General features: G+C 34.8%; 1 non-coding gene across 1 annotated transcript; it reads right to left on the minus strand.

Moving 5' to 3' along the window:
* Positions 1 to 1,405: 1,405 nt before the first annotated feature.
* On the minus strand, positions 1,406 to 1,512 carry LOC123391125. Its single transcript, XR_006605741.1, has one exon. It is a non-coding gene; the product is annotated as a U6 spliceosomal RNA (small nuclear RNA).
* Between the last annotated feature and the right edge of the window lie 21,571 nt (positions 1,513 to 23,083).

The following is a 23,083-nucleotide window of genomic DNA, read 5'->3' on the forward strand; positions in this document are numbered from 1 at the left end:
TATGTAAATGTTCATGTGAAAGAAATGTCTATCCTTCTAAGTGTTCAGAAGTAGGATGTGATTATCACAACCTGACTGACTTCAGATTTTTGTTGAGAAAACTTGTGTAGTCAGCTATTTTTTCTGAAAATCACTGAACTTCAATATTAATATGATGGTGTAGAAAAATGCATAATTTTATTAGCTTTTTCATGTTCATGATTTGATGTCAGTTCAGTCAAATACATACTTACTTTATTGCATATATTTAATATATTATTTATATATTGTATTATTTTATTATTATAATTATTATATATGTTATATATTATAATATTTAATGTCACATATATTTATCTTAATAAATATATCAGATATTAAATGTCCAAAATTTACTCAAAATTTACATTTATTTTACATTTTATTAATATTCATTTTCTCATTCAACAAATACACGCTGAGCATCTGCTGTGTTGTCTGTACTTTTCTAATTATTGGGGATTCAACAAGGACCAAAAGAAGGGAAAGCACATGAATTCAGTTTGTTGTTTAGAGAGAGGTTCTTCAAAATAAGCATCCACACCTAAAAAAGGATATAGCATGTTAGATGGTGAAACATAAGATGACAGGCAAAACAGGGAAGTGACAGTCATAAGCAAATGGGATATTTTATGGCCTTTTCCCCCCCTCACTGGTCAAAGGGTCATGGTCATTTTTGTTAGGAGTGTCCAGATTAGATCACATGAGAAAGAGGAGATATTTTAGTAAATGCCTGAACAGATGGGTGAACATGTTGTGAAAATCTGAGATAAAATTTTAGTATAAGAAACTAAAGGTTTCAGTCAAGAAGCACTGAAATATGAACATGCATGCCTGCAATATTTAAGAAAAATGCAAAAATGCCAATCTTGTGCTCCCTGGGAAATTATTGGGAAACTACATCTAAGAAAAAATTGGTTGGGTAGAAGAGGACAAAATAGGTCATTGTACATAGTTTGTCTTTTACTATGAGTGAAATGGAGCACATAGCATGACTTTGACAGAGGAGTAACATGATGTGACTTAAGTTACTAAGATTGCTTTGGCCAATCTGCTGAAAATTGGCACACGGTGGGAATGCAAAAGTAAATGCAAGATGGAAGTTTAAGAGGGTATTTCAATAACTATGAAAAGAAATGATGGTGGCATGTTTGGGTTTGCTCAATGGGTAAGGAAAAAAATTCTGAGTGCAAGTTAAGGAATATCCCAGAAGGAAATTTATATGTATAATATTTTATATTTTATACTAATCTATACACATATGTAAGAACTAAAATAATACATGGTCCTATAAATAATTGCAACTTTCACTTTTTGAATAAATTTTCTGACAGTAGAATAGTATCTTTTTCATTTAGGAGTGGTTATGTTGGTTGTTGTTGTTTGTTTTAAATATGATTGCTTCACAAATTTGCATGTTCTCCTTGTATAGGGGCCATGCTAATCTTTTTTGTATCATTCCAATTTTAGTTTATGTGCTAATGAAGGGAGCACATGGTAGTTATATGGTTAAAATTACAACTAGTCTCCTGTCTCTGGGCCATTCCTATCCCATACTATGGATTGTGATGATTCATACAAAATCTCATTTCTAATTAACAGTTTAAGATGAGAGAAAATATGTGTGTATGTAGTATTTAACCAAGATCCATATAATTCAGTTTCTGCTTATAATTAATTAAAGTCAAATACAAAAGAATTTTCATCAATTTTACTAAGGGGTCTCTGTCTCTGCCAATATCTTATTCAGACCAGTCTTTAAAAACAAAACAAAACAAAACACATTCTACCTATTGCTTTACCAAAAAAACATATTTTTTAGCTCTTTTGTATAGACTTTGGAAAAGATATATAATTTACATTACTTTAGAAGAGGGTAACTCCTCCCCATCCCCATTTTTCCCCAAATCATCACGGTCCTCCTCTTAAAATACGTTAGATGACAAGTTGTCTGTTTGATGCCACTACTCCCATACAAGGCTGGTAAAATTGTTTCTCATGATTCGCCCCCTATATTGTTCCACATGAGATATGGTCAAGAAAGGAAGTGGTAAGATTTAGGAGATGGAAAAGCAGCAGAGATCGTTACTCTTGGTATGTTGTGGTATACAGGCATGATGATAAATAGGGCAGCTCTAATGTGTTTCCTCCTATTTTAGAGCTGACCTATAACAGGACAAAACCTGTTACTTAGATCTATAAGGCTGACAGTTCCCTTAGAAGCAGTGGTTTTCACAGAGAAACAGTTTTTAAAAGTGGCTTCTTAAACTTTCTTGAAGGTTCTAGATCTACAGAAGCTCCCCTCTCATGGTTGTATTTCAGCTTCCAGATATGCAAGGTTTCTCAGACTTTCTGTAAGTTCCAACTTGTCTATCACTACTTATGCTTCAGAAAACTAAGGTGACCTTTATTTCAGTTCTCTGGCTGTCCCCTTCCACCCACATCATTTCCAGAGGTGCACTTCCCAATCCCTCCTACATTTCAGGAAACTCCAATTTCTACACTGAATTTCTTGCTCTGACAATACTTCTACCAAGTGATATATGTATGCAATGATACATCCCTCTGACTTAACCAACTGATATGAGTTTTCTTCTCAACCATTTCATATTCTATATGATGTAGACTATAGAAGTTTACATCAAACTGACAATAAACATTAAAGATGCCATTTATTGACCAGCATATATAATAATACTTACTGGTAATATTTTCAGAGTTGTAACTATACGGGAAGCATAGAGTTAAAACTCAGCACAAGCCAGTATAGTGGATATAGTCAATATTCTCACTCCAAGTAAAGAAATCAAGGCTTAAAGATGGTAAGGTCAAAGAGATATTGCAAAATAGGAACTCAAATAGAATTATTCTAAAACTGAGCTATGTTACAGACATATATATAAACTATTTCACAAGAAACAATCACATGTAACCTAGTGAGACATAACATCTGGTAGCTTTGAATCTTTCCCTTCACTATTTGTAGCTGAACAACCGAGCACTATTATCTCCTGGCTTAATATAATCTGCTTAGGTTGGCAAAGATTCAGAATGTAAGGAAAAAACCTGTGCTACATAGAAGACATGTTTATTTTAAAAGTCAAGACCACTCATATTTCTCAGACTCTTCCTAGAAAATGAGCTGAAATGAGAAATAGTGCTGTCATATATAGAGCATCATCGATCTTAAGGTGAATGCAGATTTCCCTTTCCCCCCCAAAAAAATGAAGCTGAAAGACATAGGTGAAAAGGAAAACCAAGTAAGTTCATCCTTCTTCTGAGTTATTAACCAAAAGTCATAGATTTCCTCCTGAAAATGAGCTCACCTTTCCCAATAGATTATCTCATTCTTGTGTCCAAATTATTGCTTAAAGTGATAAACTAGGATTTAGTGACTCTTAAAGAGCTATAAACTTCTGAATATGCCCAATTTGAAGAATGAAATTATCACTGGCAGTAAGAGAATCTGTCTCATTTACTAAATCATATAAATATAAAATCACTAATTATTGGCACTCAAATAAAATGGTCTGTCATATTTATTGGTTAATTATAGATTAAATGAGAAATTACCATCATCAAGCATTTCTACACTTATAAAGGAAGTGTCATTGTGCTAATTCCATAAAGTATGATATTTATTGGTCTATAGATAAATATAGTGGGATTATAACTACATAATACAACCTATATTTATATCTAACCTGTAAAAGAATACTTTTATAGTTGAAAATTGAAGATGTGATGAAATCATTTTGATAGATTCATTTGATAATTAGCCTACAGAGCTATAAAAAGACATATGAATAATGACTTAGACAATTAATTTCCTTTCTTCTTCAGGAAATAAAATACAGTATTAATATGTATCTATTTAAGTCATTTTCCAATACAATAATCTGCTGATAAAATAAACCCAGATTAAATAGGTAATGTGAGCATACTTTTAAAAATAAATTATGCATAATGGTACCTATGCTCCCAAAAAAGCATTTTAAAATAAATTTAAGATGAAGTTACTTATTGTGTCCTATCATGACCCTAAATTTCATCCCATACATGTATCAAGACTGTGCTATATTTTCTTTATACTACACCTCTGAGTGATACCAGGGCTAACCCCTTGGTTATACAGGTCAGCTCTAGGTCAAATTAGTCATCTGGAACTGCAACAAAGTTCTTACTTCCACTTGCAAAAACACTGTACTTTTCCTTCACCTACCTGCTCTCCAAATTTACTTATTAGTTACTCAAAATCTTTGTCATTCTCCTCACACTATCCATCCAGCCCTCTTCATTACCATGCCATTAGATGACTGTATCACCTGTCCATCAAGTGTAAACTATTTCCAAATACTTATCCTTTCAACATATTTCTTTACACATTCTTACTGTCCTCATCTCCTTAGTCTCAGATGTGCTGGCTGGCTGCTCCTCGTAAGACAAGAAGCCCCCTTTCCTGAGTTCTAATGCCTGTCTCCTGCCATTAGTACCAGAAACGACTTGGATAATTATAATCTCCCTCTCTCTCTTTTCAACTTCTCTTTGTCTGGAGACTCTTTTCTGTTACCTTACAGGCATACAGAAATGTCTTCCAATCCATATATTTTCCCCATAATTTGGTTCTTATTTTCCCTACCCTCTTTCATTGGTACTCCTACTATGCTTACCTATTTCAAAAAGAAATGCACCAGGAGAAAAAATTTTCAAAGAAAATCATACACACACACACACACACACACATTTTTTTTTTTTTTTTTTTTGCTATTTCTGTAAGTAAAGATACATGTCTTTTCACTTGCAGGTTTATGTTGATACATCTTCAGTCTTTCTGATTATTTAAAACAAATTTCACTTTAATCTTTTCAGAAGAGCTCATTATTCCCTGACATCTAGGATATTTAGAAGATTCAAGCATCTTCATAAGTTTGTCACACACACACACACACACACACACACACACACACATATGATTTGTAGTAAGAATATTCAGGGAAAAAATTAATATAATTGAAGATAAGTATTACAAACTAGGATTCAAAAAATCATTCCTGAGATACCTGAGTGGCTCAGTTGGTTAGGTGTCTGACTCTTGGTGTCCGCTTTTCAGCTCAGGGTCTTGATCTCAAGGTTGTGGGATTGAGTTCCATGTCAGGCTCAACACTCTGTGAGGAGTCTGCTTGAGCTTCTCTCTGTCCTTGTCCCCCTTCCCCACCTCCCTGGCCCCATGCTCGTACATGCATGTTCTTTCTCTCCCTCTAATAAACAAATCTTAGGAAAAAAAAAATCATTACTGAAATAAGATTCCAGAGAATACTTGTTGAAAGAGTATCCTATTACTGGAGAAAATTGACCGAGAAAGCCAACAATGAGACCTGATGGTAAAATCAATGAATTTTAAAAAGAAAGTAAATTTTCTTTGGCCTCCAGACAAAAATATCAAGTCAAATACCTAATAGAGATAGTCAAATACTTGATAGAAGAGAAAGTCCAATCACTGTCATAATTTTTGACAGCATCCTTTCATGCCAGAAGATAATAGTGTTACTAAAAGATACTCAAAGACAGGAAAGGTAAGCCAATGTTTTATATTTATCCACAATATAAAAGCTGCAGACAAACTTTTATGAAGATGCTTGAATCTTCTAAATATCCTAGATGTCAGGGAATAATGAGCTCTTCTGAAAAGATTAAAGTGAAATTTGTTTTAAATAATCAGAAAGACTGAAGATGTATCAACATAAACCTGCAAGTGAAAAGACATGTATCTTTACTTACAGAAATAGCATTTAAAAAAAAAATCTTGGGCGCCTGGGTGGCTCAGTGGGTTAAGCCGCTGCCTTCGGCTCAGGTCATGATCTCAGGGTCCTGGGATCGAGGCCCGCATCGGGCTCTCTGCTCAGCAGGGAGCCTGCTTCCTCCTCTCTCTCTGCCTGCCTCTCTGCCTAACTTGTGATCTCTCTCTCTGTCAGATAAATAAATAAATCTTTAAAAAAAATAAAAAATAAAAAAAATAAAAAAAAATCTTGCATGGTGTTTAATATGGACATGATTCTAGGGATATTCTCAGTTATATAAATAAATGATAGACACCAAGATATACCATTGCTGTTATCTTCTGCAAAAACAAAACAAAGATCATAGTTAGGAAAAAGTGTAAGTCTTTTATCAGAAAGATACAACTTTGCTTAATTGAGTCCTTATTTTAGAATAATCTAAAAATCTCAGGTAATTTGTGCTCATTCTCCATTCACCTATCCACTTTAATTTTTTATGTCCAAAATATTTAAATCACCACAAATTTATAAGGCAAACTTTAATACATGTTTCTAACAAAATATTAAATAAAATCTAGGATTTGGTATTTACTTTCTGGCCAACAGATATGGTGAAGGGTGACAAAATATATTGAGATGTTAAAATTCTGCATATTTCTGTTCTCTTCCCTCATTGCTCCTGGATTGCTTCAATTTTAATCAGCAACCATGATGTTTATGGCAACAAGAAATAATGCTTTACTCCTTAACAGAATAGGTATCTATTAAAGGTAATTGTAGGCTATTTAAACAGTAATTATAAATCCTATCACACCAAATAAATAAAAGGTTTTTTTTTAAGATTTTATTTATTTGAGAGATAGTGATATGGCATGGGCAGTGTGGCGGGGCAGAGGAGGGGGGAAAAGCAGATGCCCCACTGAGCAGGGAGCCCTATACAGGGCTTTATCCCAGCCAGGACCCTGGGATCAGGATCTGAGCCAAACGGCAGAAACAACTGACTGAGCCATCCAGGTGCTCTACAAAAAGGTATTTTTAACAATTATTTTCCTCCTCAGAATCTTTGAAATTTTTTATTTCACTTCAAATTGTAGTTTAGGTTAAGGATTCTTAACAAGTTATTATTTAAAAAATATAGTTCCATGAAATGTAATCAACTGAATATTATAGTTTTATAAACCCTGCATACACACAATGAGCACATGTAAAAAGCCTTTTAAATCTTAGTAATGCCTATGCCCCAGTTAATTGTATTGTGCCAATATCAGTTTTCTGGTTTGAGTACTCTACTATAATTAGGCAATATACTACCATTGGTGGAAGGTTGCTAAAAGCTATGCATGGCATCTCTCTGTACTATTTTTGCAAATTCTTATGCGTCTATAATTGTTTCAAATTTAACAGGTAAAAAGTAAAAAGAAAAATTTTAAAACAAAATTATTATAATTATTATAGCTTGAAAGTTACAGCAGAAAACTTTTTAAAAATTCAATGTTCCCTTAAAAGGCATATTGAGTCACTCATTTTTTTGTGTCCATCTATTTAAAAAAATTATAGAACAAGAAAAAATAAAACTTCTTGGAATGGGGCAGTATTTTCATTCAAGAGAAGCCATATTGAATTTATTCCTCTTTTTATGTTAAGTTGACTTGACACTACCAAGCCCAGCAGTTTGAAGGTTTTTTGTAGCAGGCAGGTGAACTTGAGGTAGCTACTCATTTTGACCCTTGAGAATCTGCAAACCAGGGAAAAGTCCTCTTGTTGACCTACACAACCACCCATAATCTGCAGGTAAGGTTTTAGGCCCTGCAGAGGGAGACCATCTGTGCAAGTACACAACCTTCCCCTCTTGCCCCTTATGTCTGTCTTAATTTGGCAAAGATTAGGATCTTATTTTGCTTAACTCATCCTGACTTATCACTTTCCACGTCTAGGAAGAAAACTTTGGTGCAGTGAGTATTGTGACAGGTTCATGGGAAACAGTTATGGGCTCAGCACCCTTGTGGCACAATATTGTGCAATGTCCTGTGCAAATATGTGGGCCTCCTTAGGAGGAGAACCTTTGGCAGAAAACTGACATTCTCATTCATAGATAGGATTAGTCAGTCAGTGAGATCAGAACAGTGCCTTGCATATGGTTACATACAGGAGAAGAGGGCACTTTTCCAATATTGGCAGCTATGGGGGACTTCAGCCAGCCTTGCCTTAAGGTGTCCACCTATACCCACCTAGTGCACAAATCAAAAAGCCTGGGTTTCTAAGCTCCTGCTGGCACCTTGAGGACACAAGACAGCACAGCTTTCCCCACCCTTACTCATTTTTTAAGGAATTCTCCTGTGAAAATAAAAATAAAAAATTTAACTCCTATTTAATAATTTTATGCAAAGCAGTATCCTATAAAAAGATGAAATTGAAATTTTAAAAGAATTTCATGTGTCTTGTCCCATATAATTAAGACAGTTTTGTTTGCCTATCTGAATTTAAGAAAAATGTAGTATATATAATAAAATCAGTAAAGTAATTGAATTCTTAATATATAGGGAAAATTTCAATTATTATTTAACTTTTCTGTCTTATTTTGTATTTTTTTTTAAATTTAAGCTATAGAACAAGTCATATGTAGCTTGTTTTATTATTTTTTCCACTGATCCAATAACTAAAATAGTTTTCAAAAGAGTAGGCATCCTAGTTCAGCTTAACCCTGACACCTGTGGGCTCATGAAATGCATCCAGGTGGCAAAAAAAGTGATTCCAAACTGCAATTTGTTTTAAAGCTTTCTATTCTTGCTTTTATCTTCAATTTAAGAAAAACACTTTACTTTGTATAACAAAGTTGTAAATAGAGGATATAAGGCTGAAACACTTAATATTTTTATGTTCTTTGTGCTTAAATATATTTACCATCTTCTAAAAACTGATCTATTGAGAGTGAAAAATCAATCTTATAATATTTTCTAATCTTTGATGATGTAATAGTTTTTGAATTTCTAAATAGCAGTATTATCCATGAACTCTTTCAATAGATCATTTACTTAAGTAGATTTATAATTATGATTGATGTTTGTGGAAACATGTGAATAAAAATTAAAGTATTTTGTTATATAATTTTAATGTCTATTTCAATCCCTCAGTTCAATTTCCTTTAAGATTTCATGTGGTGTTAGTGCAATACTTTATCTTATAAGTAATCAGTGTGTTTTGTTTCTATTAACAACCTTTCAATTCAAAAGTGATGTAAGATTCAATGTTATAATATTCATTTTATAATATGATCCTTATACTTTAAAGATTGAGTGACTAATGCAATGTAAATCTGATTTATAATAATAATGAAATGCAAATCTCTGCACAATATACACAAGCCACTGCATGTTGATGGGGAAAAGAATAAACTTGTAATAACTTCTAATTTCTTATAAGTAATAGGAGTTAAGCATTTATACTTCAATCACATAACCTTTCTGCTTTCTTATTTAGAAAAAGTAGAGCTAGTAGCCTCTTTCCAGTCTAGCTCACAAAGATTATGTAAGGACCAAATGTGATGACATCAGACACAAATTTGAAAGACCTTTTATTTTAATTAAATTCATGTGGGAAAGTCTGGTAGACTATGTGAGAATTAAGGAAAAAGCAAATCATAAAATAACAACCAATTACTGTGTAACTGAGCATCTTCTAGATGCAAATCACTGGAGTAGCCATGTTAGAAGATGCAAATATTAGATCAATTTGTTTCTGAAAAGCCTACACGTTAGAATGAATAATACAATTAGAACTGTTTCCTTAAATGACTGCATTTATAGTCTTCTTTAATTATTCTTTCTTCAGTGACTTGATATTTGCATGGTTTACTGATAAATGTATACTTTATATTAATTGAACAAATATAAATAGATTAGAGTTCTGCTTATATTTCCAAATCTTATTCTCATTCCAAAACTTTTAATTTTTAACAAGCGAAATTACAGTTATTTATCCCTTCTATTTATTTACACCTCTTACACTCTATTTGAAACATCCTTAATTTTTCTAATTTTAAAATATCACTGAATCCTAAAACTGCTGCAAAAAAAAAGTTTTAATAAAAACATAAAAATATCAGGTACTAAACTGTCAATAAAGGTTATATTAGATCATCAGAACTATCAGTAAACAAGAACAATTTCTACTGACAGTTTGCTCTAAGTGCTTCCTTGCACTTTGATATGTGTGCTTATTGAAAAGGTTTTTTACATAAGTAAAAATCTCAGTTCTAACTTGTTTTTGTGACTATATGCATTGTGCAAAAAAGTTAAGATGCAAAATTAAGACATGAAATTACTTTTGTTCTTACCATCTTGACCTAATTTTTAAGATCTTATTTTTAGTATATGTGCTGCCGAAGCGAGCACTTTAAGATCTTATTTTTAAGTAATCTCTACATCCAATAGGAAGTTAAAATTCACAAGCCCTGAGATCAAAAGTAGCATGCTCTTCTGACTCAACCAGACAGGCACCCCCTGACTTAATTTTTTAATGTTTGAAAATATAGATAATATTTACATAATATTTCTATTAGAAATATTGTTTCTTAGCCTACTTTTATTCATAAAATTATCTACCCCAAGTAATATATGTAGTCTTCTGTAAGATCAGAATAACCACAAACTAGACTATAGTGTAAATGTGTTGTGTTTAATCCAATCAAACACCAAATTAAACAAGTAAAAAACATACCTAATAAACATTTGCAAAATTTACTTAGCCTCAAAAGTAATAAAAAGTACAATTAGGACTAAAATGCTGCTAACATGCTTCTGCAACCTTTGACGAAAATATGCAATTTTTAATTTTTAAGTAAGTGTCTCCTTTATTTATGTCCTTTATTTTTTGGTTGACCTTTATAGATACTGTATGTTTGATTTGATTTCTCTAGCTTCTTAGAAATTTAGAAGATCAGTCTCAAAACAATAATTGATGGAAATATGTGATAAATGACACAGTGACAATGCTCTGCTGTATTTCTCAGTCTACAAGGTGTCTTAATATACACTATGATATTTTATCCCTCATGTCATGCTAAGGGTTATTGTATCCTACCAAGTGATAAAAAGTTTAGAAAGATTGTATGGTTTTCATTCAGTAATACATGGTGTTCTGGGATCACTGTAGAAAAAACAACAACAACCTAATTGCCTCTAAAATCGATTATTTAACCTCTATAGTAACACAGAGTTTACACAAAGAAAAAAAAAAATATACACATTAAATAAGATAACTTCATTAAGGAAACGTAAGGGCAATGTGTCATATGGGTTAAAATAATATTTTTATATTTCTTTTACATTTATTTTATTATATATTAAAGCCAAAAAAGAAGTCTCTGTGTTTAATGTCAACTGAGTATGAACAAGAAAAAGTTTTCTGACCCTTATTTCATTTTATTTTTTTAAAGATTTTATATACTATTTTTTTTATAGACATATATTTTTATCCCAAGGGGTACAGGTCTGTGAATCACCAGGTTTACACACTTCACAGCACTCACCAAAGCACATACCCTCCCCTTTGTCCATAATCCCACCCCCTTCTCCCAAACCCCCTCCATCCAGCAACCCTCAGTTTGTTTTGTGAGATTAAGAGTCACTTATGGATTGTCTCCCTCCCAATCCCATCTTGTTTCATTGATTCTTCTCCTACCCACTTAAGCCCCCATGTTGCATCACCTCTTCCTCATATCAGGGAGATCATATGATAGTTGTCTTTCTCTGCTTGACTTATTTCGCTAAGCATGATACGCTCCAGTTCCATCCATGTTGTCGCAAATGGCAAGATTTCATTTCTTTTGATGGTTGCATAGTATTCCATTGTGTATATATACCACATCTTCTTGACCCATTCATCTGTTGATGGACATCTAGGTTCTTTCCATAGTTTGGCTATTGTGGACATTGCTGCTATAAACATTCGGGTGCACGTGCCCCTTTGGATCACTACGTTTGTATCTTTAGGGTAAATACCCAATAGTGCAATTGCTGGGTCATAGGGCAGTTCTATTTTCAACATTTTGAGGAACCTCCATACTGTTTTCCAGAGTGGCTGCACCAGCTTGCATTCCCACCAACAGTGTAGGAAGGTTCCCCTTTCTCTGCATCCTCGCCAGCATCTGTCATTTCCTGACTTGTTGATTTTAGCCATTCTGACTGGTGTGAGGTGATATCGCATTGTGGTTTTGATTTGTATTTCCCTGATGCCGAGTGATATGGAGCACTTTTTCATGTGTCTGTTCGCCATCTGGATGTCTTCTTTGCAGAAATGTCTGTTCATGTCCTCTGCCCATTTCTTGATTGGATTATTTGTTCTTTGGGTGTTGAGTTTGCTAAGTTCTTTATAGATTCTGGACACTAGTCCTTTATCTGATATGTCGTTTGCAAATATCTTCTCCCATTCTGTCAGTTGTCTTTTGATTTTGTTAACTGTTTCCTTTGCTGTGCAAAAGCTTTTGATCTTGATGAAATCCCAATAGTTCATTTTTGCCCTTGCTTCCCTTGCCTTTGGCATTGTTCCTAGGAAGATGTTGCTGCGGCTGAGGTCGAAGAGGTTGCTGCCTGTGTTCTCCTCAAGGATTTTGATGGATTCCTTTCGCACATTGAGGTCCTTCATCCATTTTGAGTCTATTTTTGTGTGTGGTGTAAGGAAATGGTCCAATTTCATTTTTCTGCATGTGGCTGTCCAATTTTCCCAGCACCATTTATTGAAGAGGCTTTTTTTTTTTCCATTGGACATTCTTTCCTGCTTTGTCGAAGATTAGTTGACCATAGAGTTGAGGGTCTATTTCTGGGCTCTCTATTCTGTTCCATTGATCTATGGGTCTGTTTTTGTGCCAGGACCATGCTGTCTTGAGGATGACAGCTTTGTAATAGAGCTTGAAGTCCGGAATTGTGATGCCACCAATGTTGGCTTTCTTTTTCAATATCCCTTTGGCTATTCGAGGTCTTTTCTGGTTCCATATAAATTTTAGAATTATTTGTTCCATTTCTTTGAAAAAGATGGATGGTACTTTGATAGGAATTGCATTTAATGTGTAGATTGCTTTAGGTAGCATAGACATTTTCCCGGTTGACCAATTCATTCTTTAGAAGGATGCTGTTTAGTCTCCATGTATTTGGGACTTTTCAAACTTCCTTTTGTGGTTGAGTTCTAGCTTTAAAGCATTGTGGTCTAAAAATATGCAGGGAATGATCCCAATCTTTTGATACTGGTTGAGTCTTGATTTAGGACTGAGGATGTGATCTGTTCTGGAGAATGTTCCATGTGCACTAGAGAAGAATGTGTATTCTGTTGCTTTGGGATGAAATGTTCTGAATATATCTGTGATGTCCATCTGGTCCAGTGTGTCATTTAAGGCCTTTATTTCCTTGCTGATCTTTTGCTTGGATGATCTGTCCATTTCAGTGAGGGGAGTGTTAAAGTCCCCTACTATTATTGTATTATTGTTGATGTGTTTCTTTGATTTTTTTATTAATTGGTTTATATAGTTGGCTGCTCCCACGTTGGGGGCATAGATATTTAAAATTGTTAGATCTTCTTGTTGGACAGACCCTTGGAGTATGATATAGTGTCCTTCCTCATATCTTATTATAGTCTTTGGCATAAAATCTAATTGATCTGATATAAGGATTGCCACTCCTGCTTTCTTCTGATGTCCATTAGCATGGTAAATTCTTTTCCACCCCCTCACTTTAAATCTGGAGGTGTCTACGGGCTTAAAATGAGTTTCTTGGAGGCAACATATAGATGGGTTTTGTTTTTGTATCCATTCAGATTCCCTATGTCTTTTGACAGGGGCATTTAGCCCATTAACATTCAGGGTAACTATTGAGAGATATGAATTTAGTGCCATTGTATTGCCTGTAAGGTGGCTGTTACTGTATATGGTCTCTGTTCCTTTCTGATCTACCACTTGTAGGCTCTCTCTTTGCTTAGAGGACCCCTTTCAATATTTCCTATAGAGCTGGTTTGGTGTTTGTAAATTCTTTCAGTTTTTGTTTGTCCTGGAAGCTTTTAATCTCTCCTTCTATTTTCAATGATAGCCTAGCTGGATATAGTATTCTTGGCTGCATGTTTTTCTTGTTTAGTGCTCTGAAAACATCATGCCAGCTCTTTCTGGCCTGCTAGGTCTCTGTGGATAAGTCAGCTGCCAATCTAATATTTTTACCATTGTATGTTACAGACTTCTTTTCCCGGGCTGCTTTCAGGATTTTCTCTTTGTCACTGAGACTTGTAAATTTTACTATTAGGTGACGGGGGGTGTGGGCCTATTCTTATTGATTTTGAGGGGCGTTCTCTGAACCTCCTGAATTTTGATGCTCATTCCCTTTGCCATATTGGGGAAATTCTCCCCAATAATTCTCTCCAGTATACCTTCTGCTCCCCTCTCTCTTTCTTCTTCTTCTGGAATCCCAATTATTCTAATGTTGTTTCGTCTTATGGTGTCACTTATCTCTCGAATTCTCCCCTCGTGGTCCAGTAGCTGTTTGTCCCTCTTTTGCTCAGCTTCTTTATTCTCTGTCATTTGGTCTTCTATATCACTAATTCTTTCTTCTGCCTCATTTATCCTAGCAGTGAGAGCCTTCATTTTTGATTGCACCTCATTAATAGCTTTTTTGATTTCAACTTGGTTAGATTTTAGTTCTTTTATTTCTCCAGAAAGGGCTTTTATATCTCTCGAGAGGGTTTCTCTAATATCTTCCATGCCTTTTTGAGCCCGGCTAGAACCTTGAGAATTCTCATTCTGAACTCTAGATCTGACCTATTACCAATGTCTGTATTGATTAAGGCCCTAGCCTTCGTTACTGCCTCTTGTTCTTTTTTTTGTGTTGAATTTTTCCGTCTTGTCATTTTGTCCAGATAAGAGTATATGAAGGAGCAAGTAAAATACTAAAAGGGTGGCAACAACCCCAGGAAAATATGCTTTAACCAAATTAGAAGAGATCCCAAATCATGAGGCGGGAGAAAGGGGATAAAAAGAGGTTCAAAAAGGAAGAAAGAAAAAAAAAAGAAAAAAAAAAAAAAAAGAAAAGAATTAAAAAACAAGAAAACAAATAAGAAAAATATAAAAAATATATATATATATTGGATAAACTAGTTAAAAACGTTAAAAAAGAAAAAAAAAGTTAAAAAAAAATTACCAGAAGGTGAAAAAAAAAAACAAAAAATGAAAAAGAAAAAAATCAAATTAACTGCAAGACTAAAAAAATCACAGGGAAAAAGCCATGAGTTCCGTGCTTGGCTTTCTCCTCCTCTGGAATTCTGCTGCTCTCCTTGGTATTGAAACCGCCCTCCTTGGTAGGTAAACTTGGTCTCGGCTGGATTTCTTGTTGATCTTCTGGGGGGAGGGGCCTGTTGTAGTGATTCTCAAGTGTCTTTGCCCCAGGCGGAATTACACCGCCCTTAACAGGGGCCTGGGTGAGTAATCCGCTCGCTCGGGTTTGCTTTCAGGAGCTTTTGTTCCCTGAGTGCTTTCCATAGAGTTCCGGAGGACGGGAATACAAATGGCGGCCTCCTGGTCTCCGGCCCAGAGGAGCCAAGAGCCCAGGGCGCCACTCCTCAGTGCGTCCTCAGAGAACAGCGCCCAGTATCTCCCGTCTGCCTGACCTCCGGCCGCGCTCCGAGCTCACCGAGCCTGCGACCGGTTCAAGGTAACACCGAGCTGTGAGCTTACTGACGGCTCTGTCTCTGTAGCCGGCTTTCCCGTTCCAATACCCGCAAGCTCTGCGACACTTAGGCACCCCTGATATTCTGTGACCCTGCGGGACCTAAGGCCATGCTGACCCCGCGTGGGCTTTGCCCCGGTTTAGCCTCTGGAGGGATGTCCTTCAGCGGAACAGACTTTTAAAAGTCCTGATTTTGTGTGCTTTTGCTCCGCCGCTTGCCGGGAGCCGGCCCCTCCCCCCGGGGTCTATCTTCCCGTGGCTTTGGATTCACTTCTCCTCAGGTCCTACCTTTCAGAAAGTGGTTGTTTTTCTGTTTCCAGAATTGCTGCTCTTCTTCTCTTCGATCTGCCGATGGATTTTCAGGTGTTTGCAATCCTTAGATAAGCTATCTAGCTGATCTCCGGCTAGCTGAAGTAGTCTCAGCCTGCTACTTCTCCGCCATCTTTTTTCTAACCCTTATTTACTAATTTGACAGACAAAGATCACAGGTAGGCAGAGAGGCAGGCAAAGAGAGAGGGAAAGCCGACTTCCCGCTGAGCAGGGAGCTCGATGCAGGGCTCAATCATAGGACCCTGAGATCATGACCTGTGCTGAAGGCAGAGGCTTAACCCACTGAGCCACCCAGGAGCCCTATTGACCCATATTTTAAAGAGATATAAGAATTTGGAGAATTGCAGGTAGAGGGGGTTCTAAAATGGGATTAACAAAAAGAATGTTTGGAATAACTCAAAAAGATACATGTGTTTATAACAGCCAAGATATGGAAGCAGCCTTAAACATCCTCTGCTAGATGAAGGGATAAAGAAGATATGGGGTAGGTATGTGTGTATATATATATAAGTATGTGTATGTACATATACAAAAACATGCTATAGAATATTTCTCAGCCACAAGAAGGATGAGATCTTGCCATTTGTGACAGCATGAATGGGTCTAGAAAGTTATCATGCTAAGTGAAAAAGTCAGATGGAGAAAGACAAATACATGATTTTATTTAGATGTGGAATTTAAAAAAATAAAACCTGAAAAAAAAGCAGAATCAGACCTATAAACAGAGAAGAGCTATGGCTGCCAGAGGGCAGGAGTATGGGCAAAATGGATGGAATAGAGAGAGACAGGCTTCCATTTATAGAAATGAGTAAATCAGGAGACCAAAAGGTACAGCAAGGGGCAGGGGCTAGTGGGGGAAGAAGTTTGACAAAGCTGGACGAATCAACATTACAAGGCAATACTTAATGGGCTAAGATTGAGAGGTGGCAACACAGGGATGGATGAAGGGGAGCCTGAAAATTTTAATCCTTTGATTTGGTGCAACATTACTATATGGAATTATGCCTTGCAATATAATATCATACATGTTAGCCAGAAAAGATAAAGACAACTAAGAATATTGGTATTTGCAGGCCTTGACCCATTTTTATATATGTATGATTAGCTCATTACCTTTTCTTTTGTTTGCACAGAGGCATGGTAAAGGAATTATTGTCGTCATATACTGAGAAATTCTGAAATGATTTGTGCATGAGCAGAAGGAGCATTATCTCCCCCAGCACTGGGGACTATCATAAGTTTCAATAGTTTTAAAGGACTTTTTTTTTTTTTTTTTTCTTTCACTATTTCAACAAATGTCAAGAAAAAGGTGTTTCAGCTTTTACCCATCAAGTAAGTACTCAACACATTGTCATTACAACTGGTGACACTGTGAATACCTGAAGAACAAAACTGAATACAAATAACATCTAATGATTCACATTTATTAAAATGACTCCATCAGCCTTTTCTTTATTTTACCCAAGAACTCTTTCTACTGTTCAGAAAAAAAAAAAAAAATCTGACAGGGAAGATAATAGCAATCACATGTCAGTGTTCTAGAAAGCCACTTCTTTTAGCTTCTTAACAGAAAACCTGCCATTCTAGGAAACAAAACTGCTATTGTGGTGTGGGGTTTTTTTCGGTATGTTGAAAGATAGTTGTGTCATGTGATTTGGACCTCAGGAGCAGTTTAGAGTTGATCCAAGAGAAGGAACTGAGAAGTGCTGGACCATGTGTGACTGGTTTTGTGCATGCTTGTATTCTTTTTATCTCCCTGATTTTCACAATTAGCCCCAGGATTAGTTTGACTTGTAAAATTCCTGAACTAAAAAGTGCCTTTTGAAATAACAATGTTTATGTGGGTTTTTTTTTCTCTCATTTTAAAGACTAGATTATTCCCAACTACCATTCATTAATGATTAATGAACAATAATTAATTATTAATTACTGGGAGGAAAGATTACATGAATTTGCCTTGGGCTTGACAAGCTGTCAAGGATTCCTGCCAAGGCTGCCAGGCTTAGCAAGTTCCAGAGAAGTTGTGACAATGAACACTAAAAGTTAAGGGGCATTTCTCAGAACTGGAGAAAAAGCATGTGGACAACAACAACAACAAATCTCCCCGAAGTTTGTCTTTGTCTCTTGCATGTGAAAAGGAACAGAATGATTTGTTACTTTTTTTCCCTGTTAAAAAGACTCCTATTAATTGCATAGTATATAGAAATTCCATACAACAGTGCCCACAAAGAAGTGATTTCTAAGAGCAATAACTGGAAAAGGATCATTAATTATTCTTATTTTTAAATATTTTTCTATTAAATGAAAATAAATGTTTCTATAAATAATACATTTAAAGCTATATTTAGATATGAAAAATCTCAAGCACAATGATAAGTATGTCTAAGACGCAGGCAGAACTGGGGCCCTGGTGTATTAGTCACTCTTTAAAATTTAATCTCTATATTCAAGATATGCTCAACTGAATAGAAAATGAGCTATTTTGCTATTCTGAGTAGGAGGAGTCCTCTTTATCATTTAAGATTTTTTTAATGGTAACAAAATGTGTATCTTTGATTATGAACAAATGATTTTTTTGAACTATATTTTATATATTGTGAGGAAATTCGTGCTGATCACAGCAAAACATTCTAGTTCAACTTACTCAAATCTCTTTAGCATAAGAGATGCTTTATTATGAGTTGTAAATTTTTAAAAAACTAATCGACAAATCAGTATTTATAGAATAAGTTTATTCCTGTTTACCTAAATCCACTGTATAGTTAGCATATTATTTTCTTATTCTCTCTTTTTTTTTAAGATTTTATTTATTTGACATAGAAAAACCCAGTAAGAGAGGGAACACAAGCAGGGGGAGTAGGAGAGAGAAAATCAGGCTCTCCACTGAGCAGGGAGCCTGATGCAGGGCTCTATCCCTGGACCCAGGGATCATGACCTAAGGCGGATACTTAAGGACTGAGCCACCCAGGTGCCCCTATTTTTCTTATTCTTACATAAAGACAGGAATAGATTAACACTTGAGCTTTCTCTACACAGGAAATATGACAAAATGTTTTAACATATTATAAGTATTAATGTTTTATACTAATAGGCCATTTGTATAATTAATGAGAAATAATACTAAGAGTCTTAGAAAGACCAATCATAATTATGAATTTGATTAATAATTATATAGATGTTACATTTAAATGGTATCTGTGTAGCATATAATTTTTATTGAGATGGACAAAGTATAAGCATAATTTTCAAGAGGAAATTCATTAAAACTAGTATAAAAATACCAATTTCTTGCTCTCCCCCATCAATTTCTAGAACTCCTAGACTTATGCTTATCATCATCTCCCATTAAATCTGAAAATATAAACTATGTTCCTGCAACACTATATTTTTTTCTAATTTTGGCCCTTGAATATTTCCTAATGTTTCCATTACCTAGATTTCAAGACTTGTCATGCACTTTATTTTGCTACTTCATTACCCCATATATAATGAATGTGGTTAAACCTTATAATGAGTTAGTATAAAAGATCTTATCTTCTGGGATTCTTAAGTAGTGTATCCTTTGTAGATACCAAAAGGTAGTATAGTCCTTTAGCCAGCTAATTTGATTATATTCAGTAATGTACTATATGTGGTGCGGGACTGTTGAATACAATAGTCAGGGAAGAAATTTTAAGATATTTTATGGTGCAAAAATGTGCTTTTATTATAGCATGGATACAGGACTCATGAGCAGAAAGAGCCACACTTGTGATTGTGAAGAGTGACTGGTTACCTTGTTGAGTCTGTGGAGGTGGGGACCAGGGTAGAGACAACCTGTACTTATAAGGAATTTCTGTATGTTGAATGTAGTGTCTACAGAAACTTAGAGGTCTGGCTATTGCTAGGGTTTCTTCTAATCTCCACTGAAACATCAGCATTAAGGCAGCCATGAGTTCCCTGAGGAATGTCACACTCCACATATCTCAGGTATTTATCAGTGGATTGTAAGGAGATTCAATTTTACCTACATTTCTCTTGTCTTTGTTCTCCTCATCATAGGGGCTTGCCCGACAGTGACCAAATTTAACACAAAAACTTTGAGGTCTTTTGGCTTACTTTGACCTTCCTATTCTGGAACTTCTAAAACCAAATGATAAATTTTTGTCATGACACACAAATACGGGTTCATCTTCAAAATCTCCTGTATCAACTCTGAAGACCATTCTTCCATCTGATCTACTTAAGGCCTCTTTTGTGTTTCAAAAATCAAGAATCGAGAAATCTATTTCTTAACATACATTCCAGTTGGGAACTGATAGATCTGGGTGCTGTCTTTAAGAGTGAGAATCTGAGCACTGTCGTCAGTCTCTCAATTAGTTACAAGACATCTGGTACGAGGTCCTTGGATATGAAAAATAGCTTGCTTGGCTGAACATCTGAGAGTTTGAAAATAAAGTACAGCAGGATTTCTTAATCCCAGCACTATTGATTTTGGGGACTGATAAGTCCTTGTTTTGGGGGCTGCCTTGTGCAATTCCTCAGTCTCTATCCACCATATTCTAGCAGTAATTCATCTCTCCCTTCCCCTGGTATGCTAGTTATGGCAACCTGATAAAATTTCATATCCTGCCAAATATCCCTAGGAGGAGGATTCTGGGCAAAACAACTCACAGTTGAGAAACACTGAAGTAGAGTAATAGGCTTCTAGTTTTATCACTGTTTATTGTTAGCTTGTTTGACAAATTCCTGGGTCTGAGCACTGCAAAATCCCAGAGTGAATGAAAGACAAAGTCCAAGAAATCTACAACCTATGTCTGACGAATATGAAGAATGAAGGAAATTCATATAAAAAGAAGGCAACTAATTATTTCTGTTTGCTTTCTTTCAGATATTGTACATATATTTTTAAGATTTTGTTAGAGAAAGAGAGAGCACATGGAGCAAGGGTTGGGGGAGTAGGGGCAGAGGAACAAGGAGAGAGAATTCAGGCAGATGCTGCACTGAACATGGAGTCTTATGCTGGATTCAATCCTGCAACCCAGGAGATCATGACCTAAACTGGATCCAAGAGTTGGACACTAACTGACTGTGCCACCCAGGAGCCCCAATACAAATGTATATAACAACCTTATGCAAGGTGATTGAATAATACTAGATTGAAAAATTTGTCTAGAAGGAGCTATCTTTATCTTGAATATATCAGAGTATAAAATATAATACTATATACATTTAATTTTGCATGAGGCATGGAGATTACTTCCTAGGGAAAAACCTAATTATTTTTAAATTCCTGTAGTGTTCTACATTAGCTTCATGGGTCAGAGAAATTATCAGTGTTTTCACAAAACATTTAAAGTTATGAGAATAGACATGGTTACAAGTAAATTGACTTACAAAAAAAAAAAAATTCAAACTGTTCCTGGTTACTTAGCTACTTCAAGAACTCTCTGTGTAAAATGTTTTAAAGCTATGCCAACAACAAACTTATTATATACAGGGATTGTGTTGTCCTAAAAATATAAACAAATATAATCTCCTAAATCCTTTAATCATTTTAAGATCTTGAGCTAATATTTGGAGATAGTTAACAAATTGTCTTTGGTTTGGTGAAAAATATTTAAAGAAACTTAAAATCATTGAAAAAGAAAAAAAATAGGCCACTGAGGAGTGACTTTACTTACTTCCACAGATTGGACATATATTGAAATGAATGCCTTTCCTCATACTTTAAATATAAGGTTAATTATATTTTGAAATTAAGCTTGGGAGATTTAAATAACATTGCCCTCTACCTATACATATTTGTATGTATACATGTATATATGTGTATATATGAATATGCATGTAGAGAGGCACTATATGTATGCACTTATATATGTGTGATCAAAATATTAATGTAAAAGCTTATTAAAGTTAATAGTTTTTTAATTTATTTGTAATAGAAAGAAGAAGATGGGTGGTTCAAACTTGGCTTTAGAATATATACACTGTTGTTAATAAGTGGTAGTAAAAAGTTACTATTAACTCTTTGAAATAATACCTCACACTAATCAGGATAGCTATGCCCTGTTGGAAGGGAAAGTAAAAAGGTGCAGGTGCAATGGAAAACAGTATAGTGGTTCCTCAAAAATTTTAAAAGAATTACCATATGATTCAGCAATTTCACTTCTGGATATATCACAAAAAGAACTGAAAGCAAGATCTTGAAGAAATAATTGCACAGTTATGATCATAGCAACATTATTCACAATAGCCAAAAGTTGAAAGCAACCCAAGAGTCTATTAATAGATAAATAAACACAATGTGACATATTCATACAATATAATATTATTCAGCCTTAAAAGGAAGAAAATGGACAAACACTAATAACATAGATGACCTAGCAGACTTTAGGCAAAGTGCAATAAGCCATTCACAAAAATACAAATACTATATGATTCCACTTCTACACACTACCAAAAATAAGTAAATTTATAAAGATGCAAGGTAGAATGTTTGTTGCCAAGGGTTTCCATAGCTGAGAATGTGTAGCTGTTACTTAATGGGTACAGAGTTTCAGATTTGCAAGATGAAGAAGTTCTGGAGATCTTTTTCACACTTACATGAACACCCAACATTATTGAGCTATGTACTTAAAAACAGGATGGTAAATTTTACGCTATGTTAATTTACTGCAATCTTCAAAAAGTTTTTATCTTCTGGGTAATCTTCCCAGAGAGTAGAGGTTTCTTTTCTCATTAAATCTTATTTCAAAAGCCATTGACTTTAAGTTGATATTTATCATGCTTTTAAATTACTTTTGAAAAATCTGAACAGAAGTTTCTCACATCTGCAGAAGCTGGTGTTATTTTTAATGAGGCTACTAAGTCAAACCATTCACTTGTGCTCCACCCCAACCTTTTTGTTTCTTTTACCTTAACCTACATTCAGAAAAATAAAACTGCTGATGTATTAACACCAGAAGTAATTATTGTTTTCCCAAATGGGCAAAACATGAATGGCTTATTCCTTCAACTTTTAAACCCAAGCTTGGCACACAAAAGTAAGAGAGAAATTAGAAAAATTTGGATGTATTTCCTAATTCTTAATTAGCCACACTGTATATTTAATCCAAAATGGGATAAAATGTATCAGTGAAAAAGAAAAATTCATCCTACGAATGAATTCACAAAATAAAATAAAATAATAAAAAAAAATAAAATAAAACTAATAGGCCCTGAAAATTTGGTGAGGACCTCACTGTATCTATTTGCTAAGTATGCTAAAACACAGTTATTAAT

The sequence above is a fragment of the Mustela putorius genome, unplaced genomic scaffold, assembly GCF_011764305.1.
Source record: "Mustela putorius furo isolate JIRA1106 unplaced genomic scaffold, ASM1176430v1.1 tig00000179_pilon_pilon_pilon, whole genome shotgun sequence".
Taxonomy (NCBI): Eukaryota; Metazoa; Chordata; class Mammalia; order Carnivora; family Mustelidae; genus Mustela; species Mustela putorius.